Source organism: Scyliorhinus torazame, chromosome 14, assembly GCF_047496885.1.
Source record: "Scyliorhinus torazame isolate Kashiwa2021f chromosome 14, sScyTor2.1, whole genome shotgun sequence".
Classification (NCBI taxonomy): domain Eukaryota; kingdom Metazoa; phylum Chordata; class Chondrichthyes; order Carcharhiniformes; family Scyliorhinidae; genus Scyliorhinus; species Scyliorhinus torazame.
Genome location: NC_092720.1, coordinates 143,599,116 through 143,613,119, shown reverse-complemented (window position 1 = coordinate 143,613,119; position 14,004 = coordinate 143,599,116).

Below are 14,004 nucleotides of genomic sequence, written 5' to 3'. Positions count from 1 at the left end.
GAGGGCGTGGCACCGGCGGAGGATCACAAGCGAGCGTGGAACGAGACCAAGGGCACGCCGATTGCGGCGGCGAATGGAACCATCTGGCAGATGAACCAGGAACGAGCGGGGAGACACCTGCTGAAGAACCACAGCAGTTGCAGACCAGCCACCCTCCGGAAGATGGATGCGGACGTTGTCATCCGGCGCCAGAGCAGCGAGATCAGTTGCCCGAGCATCATGCGCCGCCTTGTGTTGTGCACAAGACTGTTGCATCCGCTAATGGACCGGAACGTGGTCGAGGTCTGGGACGTGAATGGACGGCACTGTGGTCCTGACGGTGCGACCCATGAGCAGCTGGGCTGGCGACAGGCCCGTGGAGAGTGGGGCCGAACAATAGGCCAGCAAGGCGAGGTAGAAGTCGGATCCTGCATCGGCAGCCTTGCAGAGGAGCCGTTTGACGATGTGGATGCCCTTTTCCGCTTTGCCATTGGATTGGGGGTGCAGGGGACTGGATGTCACATGCACAAAGTAGTACCTGCTGGCAAAGTTGGACCATTCCTGGCTCGCGAAGCAGGGGCCATTGTCCGACATCACAGTGAGTGGGATACCGTGACGAGCAAAGGTCTCCTTGCAGGCACGGATGACCGCCGATGATGTGATGTCGTGCAGGCATACGACCTCCGGGTAGTTCGACAAATAGTCTACAATCAGAACATAGTCCCTGCCGAGCGCATGGAACAGGTCAACGCCTACCTTAGACCAAGGGGACGTGACTCTCAACGGTAGACCTCAAATCCACCTACCATCAGCTCCCCATTTGTAAATCAGACTGTCCATACACTGCTTTCGAGGCGGACGGTCGTCTCTATCACTTCCTCAGGGTTCCCTTTGGCGTCACTAACGCGGTCTTGGTCTTCCAAAGGGAGATGGACCGAATGGTCGACCGGTACGGTTTGCGAGCCAACTTCCCGTACCTGGACAACATCACGATCTGCGGCATGACCAGCAGGACCACGATGCCATCTTCACCAAATTTCTCCACATTGCCACGCTCCTCAACCTCACCTACACCAAGGAGAAGTGCGTGTTTAGCACGACCCGCTTAGCCATACTCGGCTATGTGGTCCAGAACGGAGTTCTGCGGCCTGATCCCGACCGCATGCGCCCCCTCATGGAGCTTCCCCTCCCCCACTGCGCCAAGGCCCTCAAACGCTGCCTGGGGTTCTTCTCGTACTACGCCCAGTGGGTCCCACACTATGCGGACAAGGCCCGCCCGCTCATACAGTCCACCCATTTCCCCCTGACGGACGAGGCACAGCAGGCCTTCGCCCGTATCAGAGCCGATATCGCCAAGGCTGGGATGTATGCAGTAGACAAGACGCTGCCCTTTCAAGTAGAGAGCGACGCATCAGACGTCGCCCTAGCCGCCACCCTCAATCAGGCAGGCAGACCCGTGGCATTCTTTTCCCGCACCCTTCATGCCACAGAAATTCGGCACCCATCCGTCGAAAAAGAGGCCCAAGCCATTGTGGAAGCTGTGCGGCATTGGGGGCATTACGTGGCTGGCAGGAGATTCACTCTCCTCACTGACCAATGGTCGGTAACCTTCATGTTCAATTACACATAGCGGGGTTGTGGTTAACCACTGTGTTCTGATATTAGAGGTTGTACGATAGAACCTGCACTACAGGTTCACCTGTGGCCCCTGCATGCTAGCTCCGCCCAGGAGGCGGGTTATAAATATGCGTGGCCTCCAGCTCGCAGCCATTTTGCCAGCTGCTGGCTCATAGAAGGGGCCATGCGCGACCTCGCAGAGACTAAAACACTAGCGCTCTCCATGACGGTCGCCCTGCACAATGTACAGTCCTACGTCCCCAACCGCACGGCCCACTCCTCCTACGCTTCATGGGCCCCACACGCAGCCGCCCCAGCGGGGGCGCTACCCACCCAATACGCCTGTGCTACGCACCAGCCAGTGATCTCCGGGGGGGCCCCGATGCTATTTTTGCGGCCAGCAAAAACACCCCTGCCAATGCTGCCCGGCCCGCGCGTCCCTTTGGAATGCCTGCGGGAAGAAGGGCTACTTCGCTGCGGAGTGCCAGGCCCGCTCAGCGGCTGCTGTGACCACCCGGTCACGGACAATGGGCGCCGGCATCCTCCTCTCCTCCCCAGGCCATGTGCGGCCAGTGGGCGCCGCCATCTTCTCCCCCGCACAACACGTGCGTTTCATAGGCGCCGCCATCTTGCTCCACCCCCGCAACGTGCTTTCCATGGGCGCCGCCATTTTGTAATCCCCAGGATCTCCGGGCGCCGCCACCTCGTCCACCCCGCAGCTCATGGACACCAACGGTGTTCCAGGACCTCAACTCAACGACCGCCTCACTACCCGACGATCAACCACGGCTCGCCTCCATGGCAATCGACCAGTCCCGACCACATAATCTGACCAATGCATCCACCAGCGTGAAAGTCAACGGCCATGTGACCTCCTGCCTACTGGACTCCGGGAGCACCGAGAGCTTTGTACACCCAAATATGGTAAGGCTCTGCTCCCTTAAGGCACACCCTACCAATCAAAGTATCTCCCTGGCCTCCGGATCCCATCGCGTAGCGATCCGGGGGTATTGCACGGTCACACTCACAGTCCAAGGCATCGAGTTCCATGGCTTTCACCTCTATGTGCTCCCTAACATCTGCGCTGTACTTATCCTCGGCCTGGACTTCCAGTGCAACCTCCAGAGCCTGACCCTTAAATTCGGCGGACCCTTACCACCCCTCACTGTGTGCGGCCTCGTGACCCTAAAGGTCGATCCTCATTCCCTCTTTGCCAATCTAACTCCAGATTGCAAACCCGTTGCCACCAGGAGCAGATGGTACAGCACCAAGGACAAGGCCTTCATCAGTTCCGAGGTCCAGCGGTTGCTTCAGGAGGGCGTCATCGAAGCCAGCAACAGCCCCTGGAGAGCTCAAGTGGTAGTGGTTAAGTCTGGGGAGAAAAACCGAATGGGCGTGGACTACAGCCAGACCATCAACAGGTACATGCAGCTCGTCGCGTACCCCCTCCCACGCAGATCTGACATGGTTAACCAGATTGCACAGAACCGGGTCTTCTCAACGGTGGACCTGAAATCTGCTTACCACCAGCTCCCCATCCGTAAATCGGACCGGCCATACACCGCTTTTGAGGCAGGCGGCCGTCTATATCACTTCCTTAGGGTCCCCTTCGGCGTCACCAACGGGGCTTCGGTCTTCCAAAGGGAGATGGACCGAATGGTCGACTGGTACGGCTTGCAGGTCACATTTCCGTACCTAGACAATGTGACCATCTGCGGCCATGATCAGCAGGACCACGACGCCAACCTCGCTATATATCTCTGCACTGCCACTCTCCTCAACCTCACGTATAACAAGGAGGAGTGTGTGTTCCGCACAAGCCGCTTAGCCATCCTCGGCTACGTGGTTCAGAACGGGGTTCTGGGGCCCGATCCCGACCGCATGCGTCCCCTCATGGAGGTTCCCCTCCCCCACTGCCCCAAGGCCCTCAAACCTTGCCTGGGGTTCTTCTCATATTACGCGCAGTGAGTCCCAAACTATGCGGACAAGGCCCGCCCACTCATACAGTCCACTCATTTCCCCCTGACGGCCGAGGCCCAACAGGCTTTCGCCCGGATCAGAGCTGATATTGCCAAAGCTGGAATGCACGCTTTCCAAAACACTTCCTTTCCAAGTAGAAAGTGACGTATCGGACGTCGCCCTTGCCGCCACCCTCAACCAGGCAGGCAGGTCTTTTCCCACACCCTCCATGCCTCTGAAATTCGGCACACATCCGTTGAAAAAGAGGCCCAGGCTATTGTTGAGGCTGTGCGACATTGGAGGCATTAACTGGCCGGCAGGAGATTCACCCCCCTCACTGACCAACGGTCGGTAGCCTTCATGTTCAACAACACACAGCGGGGCAAGATCAAAAATGATAAAATCTTGCGGTGGAGAATCAAGCTCTCCACCTATAATTACGAGATTAAGTATCGCCCTGGCAAACTCAACGAGCCTGCAGACGCCCTATGCCGAGGTACATGTGCCAGCGCACAAGTCGACCGACTCCGGACCCTGCACGACAGCCTTTGTCATCCTGGGGTCATTTGGTTGCACCATTTCATTAAGGCACGAAATTTCCCCTACTCCGTCGAGGAAGTAAGGACAATCATCAAGGGCCGCACGGTAGCATTGTGGATAGCACGATTCCTTCACAGCTCCAGGGTCCCAGGTTCGATTCCGGCTTGGGTCACTGTCTGTGTGGAGTCTGCACATCCTCCCCGTGTGTGCTTGGGTTTCCTCCGGGTGCTCCGGTTTCCTCCCACAGTCCAAAGATGTGCAGGTTAGGTGGATTGGCCATGATAAATTGCCCTTAGTGACCAAAATTGCCCTTAGTGTTGGGTGGGGTTACTGGGTTATGGGGATAGGGTGGAGGTGTTGACCTTGGGTAGGGTGCTCTTTCCAAGAGCCGGTGCAGACTCGATGGGCCGAATGGCCTCGTTCTGCACTGTAAATTCTATGATAACTATGACTGCCAGGTCTGTGCGGAGTGCAAGCCGCACTTCTACCAGCAGGACCGCGCGCGCCTGGTGAAGGCCTCCCGCCCCTTTGAACGCCTCAGCGTGGATTTCAAAGGCCCCCTCCCCTCCTCCGATCGACACACATATTTCCTCAGTGTGATCGATGAATACTCCGGGTTTCCCTTCGACACCCATGCCCCGACATGACGTCTGTCACCGTCATTAAAGCCCTTAATTCTATCTTCACTCTGTTCGGCTTCCCCGTGTCCTTCACAGTGACAGGGGATCCTCATTCATGAGTGATGAGCTACGTCAGTTCCTGCTCAGCAGGGGTATCGCCTCCAGCAGAATGACGAGCTACAAGCCGCGGGGAAACGGACAGGTAGAAAGGGAGAATGGGATGGTATGGAGGGCTGTCCAGCTGGCCCTGCGGTCCAGAAATCTCCCCGCCTCCCGCTGGCAAGATGTCCTCCCTGATGCACTACATTCAATTCGCTCATTACTCTGCACTGCTACTAACAGTACACCACATGAACGTCTTTTTACCTTCCCCAGGAAGTCCACATCTGGGGTATCGCTCCCAACTTGGCTCACAGCTCCGGGAACCGTGCTTCTCCGTAAACATGTGCGGCTCCACAAGGCGGATCCATTGGTGGAAAGGGTGCACCTGCTCCACGCAAACCCACAGTACGCCTACGTGGCGTTTCCCGGCGGCCGCCAGGATACCGTCTCCCTCAGTGACCTGGCACCAGCAGGTTCTACCCCCACACTACCCCCGGCGGAGGCCAGCGCCACCCTCCCCGCCGCCCCCATCACCCCTCCTAGGACCGTCCGTCCTCCCTCTGCCCACCCCCATTGATGAAGAGGATTTTGGCACACTCCCGGAGTCAACTTCGACCACAACAGCGCCACCATCGCCGTCACCACTTTGTCGATCTCAAAGGACCATCAAGGCACCGGACCGGCTGAATCTCTGACCGGCCCGCCGGAGGACCAGAGACATTTTCTTACTGCTCTGTAAATATTAAAAATTTGCTAGTTGCATGTAGTTGTCCCCCACCCCCGCCGGACTCAATTTTAACAGGTGGTGAATGTGGTAAACCACTGTGTTCTGATATTAGAGGTTGTAGGTAGAACCTGCACTACAGGTTCACCTGTGGCCCCTGCATGCTAGCTCCGCCCAGGAGGCGGGGTATAAATATGCGTGACTTCCAGCTCGCAGCCATTTCGCCAGCTGCTGTGGGAGGCCACACATCTGAAACTAATAAAGCCTCAGTTTGGATTCAACTTCGTCTCCAGTCAATTTGATTGTGCCTCAGGGGTAAGATCAAAAACGATAACATTTTGCGGTGGAGGATTGAGCTCTCCACCAATAATTACGAGATTTTGTATCGCCCCGGCAAACTCAACGAGTCCCCAGACATCCTATCCCGAGGTACATGTGCCAGTGCACAAATAGACCGACTCCAGACCCTGCGCGCCAGTCTTTGTCACCCGGGAGTCACAGGGTTGTACCATTTCATAAAGGCCCGCAATCTGCCCTACTCCGTCGAGGAAGTACGGACAATCACCAGGGACTGCCAGGTCTGTGCGGATTGCAACTTTGCGGAGTGCGCACTTCTACCGGCCGGACCGTGTGCGCCTGGTGAAGGTCTCCCGCCCTTTTGTACGCCTCAGCGTGGATTTCAAAGGGCCCCTCACCTCCACCAACTGAAACAAGTATATTTTCAGTGTGGTCGATGAATATTCCAAGTTCCCCTTCGCCATCCCATGCCTCAGGAGGAATATACACAAACCCCCAGCAGTGCCCTGCTCAGGAGGAATATACACAAACCCCCAGCAGCTCCCCTGCTCAGGAGGAATATACACAAACCCCCAGCAGTGCCCTGCTCAGGAGGAATATACACAAACCCCCAGCAGCTCCCCTGCTCAGGAGGAATATACACAAACCCCCAGCAGCTCCCCTGCTCAGGAGGAATATACACAAACCCCCAGCAGCTCACCTGCTCAGGAGGAATAAACACAAACCCCCAGCAGCTCCCCTGCTCAGGAGGAATATACACAAACCCCCAGCAGCTCCCCTGCTCCGGAGGAATAAACACAAACCCCCAGCAGCTCCCCTGCTCAGGAGGAATATACACAAACCCCCAGCAGCTCCCCTGCTCAGGAGGAATATACACAAACCCCCAGCAGCTCCCTTGCTCAGGAGGAATATACACAAACCCCCAGCAGCTCCCCTGCTCAGGAGGAATCTACACAAACCCCCAGCAGCTCCCCTGCTCAGGAGGAATATACACAAACCCCCAGCAACTCCCCTGCTCCGGAGGGACGGACACAAACCCCCAGCAGCTCCCCTGCTCAGGAGGAATATACACAAACCCCCAGCAACTCCCCTGCTCCGGAGGGATATACACAAACCCCCAGCAATTCCCCTGCTCAGGAGGAATAGACACAAACCCCCCGGAAGTGCCCTGCTCCGGAGGGATATACACAAACCCCCAGCAATTCCCCTGCTCAGGAGGGACGGACACAAACCTAAAACTAATTGGTGTTCCTGAACTTTACACAGCAGCTTCCAATCATGGGCTGGATTCTCCGAGCCTCCACGCTGAAATCGCCATCGGCATGGCGGCAGAGAATGGGCATTGATGCCAAAATCCGCGGAACACCGCTCCTGCTATTCTCTGGGAGAATCGCCGCGAATTGCGTGTGAGTGGTCTACGCGGAGAATTGCCTAATCAGAGGCGATTCTCCGAGGACAACTAGCCGAGTTCCCAACTGCGTGGTTCTAACCACGTTTTGCTTGTCGGGAACGGCCGGAGGCGGCTGCGGTCTCAGTCCGAGGCCGCCCTGGTGGGGGCTGGGGAATCCATCACCAGGGGGGGCCTCACAGATGGCCAGGCAAGTGATCGGGTGGCACCGATCCGCAGCGCGATCTCTGTGGGACCTACATTCACGGTGCCAGTCCGCGGGCTGACTCCACCATGTCCCACGCGAGGCCACCGCAGGTAGCCACCGTACGCATGCGCGGACTTCCGACCGGAAATGCAGGGCCCCGTATTTCGCAGCCAGAGCTGCGAGAAGCACTCCGGGGCCCTGCTAGCCCCCTGAAAATTGGAGAATCACTCTGGACTTTCTTAAGGAAAGTCCAGAATGAAACGCCCGCGTTTTGACGCTGGCATGTGGACATAGCCCCATTATTGGAGAATCCCGCCCCGTGTTACTGAGACAACAACAATATCAACCTGAGGTCCAAATATCCTGCCAATCAGTGAGGCGAGCTTAATTGATTGTAATTTTGATATAATTTTTAATTCGAACTTGATAAATGGGATTAGAATACTTAGGTGGAACGATATAGAACATAGAACATTACAGCGCAGTACAGGCCCTTCGGCCCTTGATGTTGCGCCGACCTGTGAAACCACTCTAAAGCCCATCTACACTATTCCCTTATTGTCCATATATCTATCCAATGACAATTTGAATGCCCTTAGTGTTAGCGAGTCCACTACCGTTGCAGGCAGGGCATTCCACGCCCTTACTACTCTCTGAGTAAAGAACCTACCTCTGACATCTGTCTTATATCTATCTCCCCTCAATTTAAAGGTATGCCCCCTTGTGCTAGACATCACCATCCGAGGAAAAAGGCTCTCACTGTCCACCCTATCCAATCCTCTGATCATCTTGTATGCCTCAATTAAGTCACCTCTTAACCTTCTTCTCTCTAACGAAAACAGTCTCACATCCCTCAGCCTTTCCTCATAAGGTCTTCCCTCCATACCAGGCAACATTCTGGTAAACCTCCTCTGCACCCTTTCCAATGCTTCCACATCCTTCCTATAATGCGGCGACCAGAATTGCACGCAATACTCCAAATGCGGCCGCACCAGAGTTTTGTACAGCTGCAACGTGACCTCATGGCTCCAAAACTCAATCCCTCTACCAATAAAAGCTAACACACCGTACGCCTTCTTAACAACCATCTCAACCTGGGTGGCAACTTTCAGGGATCTATGTACATGGACACCGAGATCTCTCTGCTCATGCACACTGCCAAGAATCTTACCATTAGCCCAGTACTCTGTCTTCCTGTTATTCCTTCCAAAATGAATCACCTCACACTTTTCTGCATTAAACTCCATTTGTCACCTCTCAACCCAGCTCTGCAGCTTATCCATATCCCTCTGTAACTTGTAACATCCTTCTGCACTGTCCACAACTCCACCAACTTTAGTGTCATCTGCAAATTTACTCACCCATCCTTCTACGCCCTCCTCCAGGTCATTTATAAAAATGACAAACAGCAGTGGCCCCAAAACAGATCCTTGTGGTACAGCACTAGTAACTGAACTCCAGTCTGAACATTTCCCATCAACCACCACCCTTTGTCTTCTTCCAGCTAGCCAATTTCTGATCCAAACTGCTAAATTACCCTGAATCCCCTGCCTCCGTATTTTCTGCAGTAGGGAACCTTATCAAACGCTTTACTGAAATCCATATACACCACATCAACTGCTTTACCCTCATCCACCTGTTTTGTCACCTTCTCAAAGAACTCAATAAGGTTTGTGAGGCACGACCTACCCTTCACAAAACCGTGTTGACTATCTCTAATCAAATTATTCCTTTCCAGATGATTATACATCCTATCTTTTATAAACTTTCCAAGATTTTGCCCACAACAGAAGTAAGTCTATAGTTACCGGGGTTGTCTCTACTCCCCTTCTTGAACAAGGGGACAACATTTGCTATCCTCCTGTCTTCTGGCACTATTCCTGTAGACAAAGATGACTTAAAGATCAAAGCCAAAGGCTCAGCAATTTCCTACCTAGCTTCCCAGAGAATCTTAGGATAAATCCTATCTGGCCCAGGGGACTTATCTATTTTCACACTTTCCAGAATTGCTCACACCTCCTCCTTATGAACCTCAAGCCCTTCTAGTCTAGTAGCCTGAATCTCAGTATTCCCCTCGACATCACTGTCGTTTTCCTGTGTGAAAACTGATGAAAAATATTCATTTAGCACCTCTCCTATCTTCTTGGACTCCAAGCACAGCTTCCCGCTACTGTCCTTGACTGGCCCTATTCTTATCCTAGTCATTTGTTTATTCCTGACATATCGATAGAAAGCTTTAGGGTTATCCTTGATCCTACCTGCCAAAGACTTCTCATGTCCCCTCCTGGCTCTTCTTAGCTCTCTCTTTAGGTCCTTCCGAGCTAACTTGTAACTCTCGAGCGCCCTAACTGAACCTTCATGTCTCATCTTTACATAAACCTCCTTCTTCCTCTTGACAAGTGTTTTGACTGCTTTAGTAAACCACGGTTCCCTCACTCGACCACTTCCTCCCTGCCTGACAGGTACATACTTATCAAGGACACGCAGTAGCTGTTCCTTGAACAAGCTCCACATTTCCATTGTGCCCATCCCCGGCAGTTTTCCTCTCCATCCGATGCATCCTAAGTCTTGCCTCATCGCATCATATTTGCCTTTCCCCCAGATATAACTCTTGCCCTGCGGTATATACCTATCCCTTTCCATCACTAAAGTAAACGTAATCGAATTGTGGTCACTATCACCAAAGTGCTCACCTACCTCCAAATCTAACACCTGTCCTGGTTCATTACCCAGTATCAAATCCAATATGGCCTCGCCTCTCGTTGGCCTATCTACATACTGTGTCAGGAAATCCTCCTGCACACATTGGACAAAACAGACCCATCTAAAGTACTCGAACTATAGCATTTCCAGTCAATATTTGGAAAGTAAAAGTCCCCCATAACAACTACCCTGTTGCTTTCGCTCCTATCCAGAATCATCTTTGTAATCCTTTCCTCTATATCTCTGGAACTTTTCGGAGGCCTATAGAAAACCCCTAACAGGGTGACCTCTCCTTTCCTGTTTCTAACCTCAGCCCATACTACCTCAGTAGACGAGTCCTCATCAAACGTCCTTTCTGCCACCGTAATACTGTCCTTGACAAACAATGCCACCACTCCCCCTCTTTTACCACCTTCCCTGAGCTTACTGAAGTAGCTAACCCCCGGCACCTGCAACAACCATTCCTGTCCCTGATCTATCCATGTCTCCGAAATGGCCACAACATCGAAGTCCCAGGTACCAACCCATGCCGCAAGTTCACCCACCTTATTCCGGATGCTCCTGGCATTGAAGAAGACACACTTTAAACCACCTTCCTGCCTGCCGGTACACTCCTGCAACTTTGAAACCTTACTCATGACCTCACTACTGTCAACCTCCTGTATACTGGAGCTACAATTCAGGTTTCCAAGCCCCTGCTGTACTAGTTTAAACCCTCCCGAAGAGCATTAGCAAATTTCCCCCCCAGGATATTTGTACCCCTCTGGTCCAGGTGTAGACCATCCCGTTTGTAGAGGTCCCACCGACCCCAGAATGAGCCCCATTTATACAGAAATCTGAAACCCTCCCTCCTGCACCATCCCTGTCGACACGTGTTCAACTCCTCTCTCTCCCTATTCCTCGTCTCGCTATCACATGGCACGGGTAACAACCCAGAGATAATAACTCTGTTTGTCCTAGATCTAAGTTTCCACCCTAACTCCCTGAATTCCTGCCTTACATCCCTATCCCTTTTCCTACCTATGTCGTTGGTACCTATGTGGACCACGACTTGGGGCTGCTCCCCCTCCCCCTTAAGGATCCCGAAAACACGATCCGAGACATCACGCACCCTGGCACCTGGGAGGCAACACACCAACCGCGAGTCTCTCTCGTTCCCACAGAATCTCCTATCTAACCCCTAACTATGGAGTCTCCAATGATTAATGCTCTACTCCTCTCCCCCCTTCCCTTCTGAGCAACAGGGACAGACTCCGTGCCAGAGACCTGTACCCCATGGTTTACCTCTGGTAAGTCCCCCCCCCCCCAACAGTATCCAAAGCGGTATACTTGTTACTAAGGGGAACGACCGCAGGGGATCCCTGTACTGACTGCTTTCTCCGAGCCCCTCTCACCGTCACCCATCTATCTTTATTCTTCGGAGTAACTACATCCCTGAAGCTTCTATCTATGACCGCCTCTGCCTCCCGAATGATCCGAAGTTCATCCAGCTCCAGCTCCAATTCCCTAATGTGGTTTCTGAGGAGCTGGAGATGGGTGCACTTCCCACAGATGAAATCAGCAGGGACACTGACGGCGTCCCTCACCTCAAATATTCTGCAGGAGGAACATTGCACTACCTTCCCTGCCATCCCCTGTAGATAAAAAAAGAAAAAGAAAGAAAGAGCTTACCTGTTATTCACTCCCCTTCTCAGCAAGCACTCACTCAGCAACCTCTGCACGATAACACCAGCCAATGAACTTATTGTTTTGCTGTGATGTCACTCCTGAATTGTTTTTTAATTTCAGCCTGCTGTCCAAAGGTGTCCCTCTCAACTCCCGCGCTTTTTAAATCTCCGCTCTGACTCTCAGCTCCTGCTCTTTTTAAATCTCCGCGACTCTCAGTTCCCGCTCTTTTTAAATCTCCCGATGGGCCGTTTATGTACTGTACACACTAAACCCAAATACACTCCAGAGAAAACCCAGATATACCCAGAGTAAACCCAAATATACACAGAGTAAACAAAATTTACCCAGAGTAAACACAAATAAACACAGAGTAAACCTAAATATACACAGAGTAAACCCAAATGTACCCAGAGTAAACCTAAATATACACTAAGTAAACACAAATATACACAGTTTAAACCCAAATATACACAGAGTAAACCTAAATATATACAGAGTAAACCCAAATATACACAGCGTAAACCCAAATATACACAGAGTAAACCCAAATACACCCAGAAGGAATTGGTAGATGTTGAGCCTGGAGAAGGGTGTGTAGATAGCCTGGGTCATATTGAGATCAAAAAAGACGAGGTGTTGGGCGTCTTAAAAAATATTAAGGTAGATAAGTCCCCAGGGCCTGATAGGATCTACCCCAGAATACTGAAGGAGGCTGGCGAGGAAATTGCTAAGGCCTTGACAGAAATCTTTGGATCCTCACTGTCTTCAGGTGATGTCCCGGAGGACTGGAGAATAGCCAATGTTGTTCCTCTGTTTAAGAAGGGCAGCAAGGATAATCCAGGGAATTACAGGCCGGTGAGTATTACTTCAGTGGTAGGGAAATTACTGGAGAGAATTCTTCGAGACAGGATCTACTCCCATTTGGAAGCAAATGGACGTATTAGTGAGAGGCAGCATGGTTCTGTGAAGGGGAGGTCATGTCTCACTAACTTGATAGAGTTTTTCGAGGAGGTCACAAAGATGATTGATGCAGGTATGGCAGTGGATGTTGTCTATCTGGACTTCAGTAAGGCCTTTGACAAGGTCCCCCATGGTAGACTAGTACAAAAGGTGAAGTCACACGGGATCAGGGGTGAGCTGGCAAGGTGGATACAGAACTGGCTAGGTCACAGAAGGCAGAGAGTAGCAATGGAAGGATGCTTTTCTAATTGGAGGGCTGTGACCAGTGGTGTTCCGCAGGGATCAGTGCTGGGACCTTTGCTCTTTGTAGTATATATAAATGATTTGGAGGAAAATGTAACTGGTCTGATTAGTAAGTTTGCAGACGACACAAAGGTTAGTGGAATTGCGGATAGCGATGAGGACTGTCAGAGGATACAGCAGGATTTAGATTGTTTGGAGACTTGGGAGGAGAGATGGCAGATGTGGTTTAATCCGGACAAATGTGAGGTAATGCATTTTGGAAGGTCTAATGCAGGTAGGGAATATACAGTGAATGGTAGAACCCCCAAGAGTATTGAAAGTCAGAGAGATCTAGGAGTACAGGTCCACAGGTCACTGAAAGGGGCAACACAGGTGGAGAAGGGAGTCACGAAGGCATAGGGCATGCTTGCCTTCATTGGCCGGGGCATTGAGTATAAGAATTGGCAAGTCATGTTGCAGCTGTATAGAACCTTAGTTAGGCCACACTTGGAGTATAGTGTTCAATTCTGGTCGCCACACTACCAGAAGGATGTGGAGGCTTTAGAGAGGGTGCAGAAGAGATTTACCAGAATGTTGCCTGGTATGGAGGGCATTAGCTATGAGGAGCGGTTGAACAAACTTGGTTTGTTCTCACTGGAACGAAGGGAGGTTGAGGGGCGACCTGATAGAGGTCTACAAAATTATGAGGGGCATAGACAGAGTGGAAAGTCAGAGGCTTTTCCCCAGGGTAGAGGGGTCAACTACGAGGGCGCATAGGTTTATTGTGAGAGGGGCAAGGTTTAGTGTAGAGGTACGAGGCAAGTTTTTTACACCGAGGGTAGTAGGTGCCTGGAACTCGCTACTGGAGGAGGTGGTGGAAGCAGGGAGGATAGTGACATTTAAGGGGCATCTTGACAAATACATGATTAGGATGGGAATAGAGGGATACGGACCCAGGAAGTGTAGAAGATTGTAATTTAGTCGGGCAGCATGGTCGACACGGGCTTGGAGGGCCGAA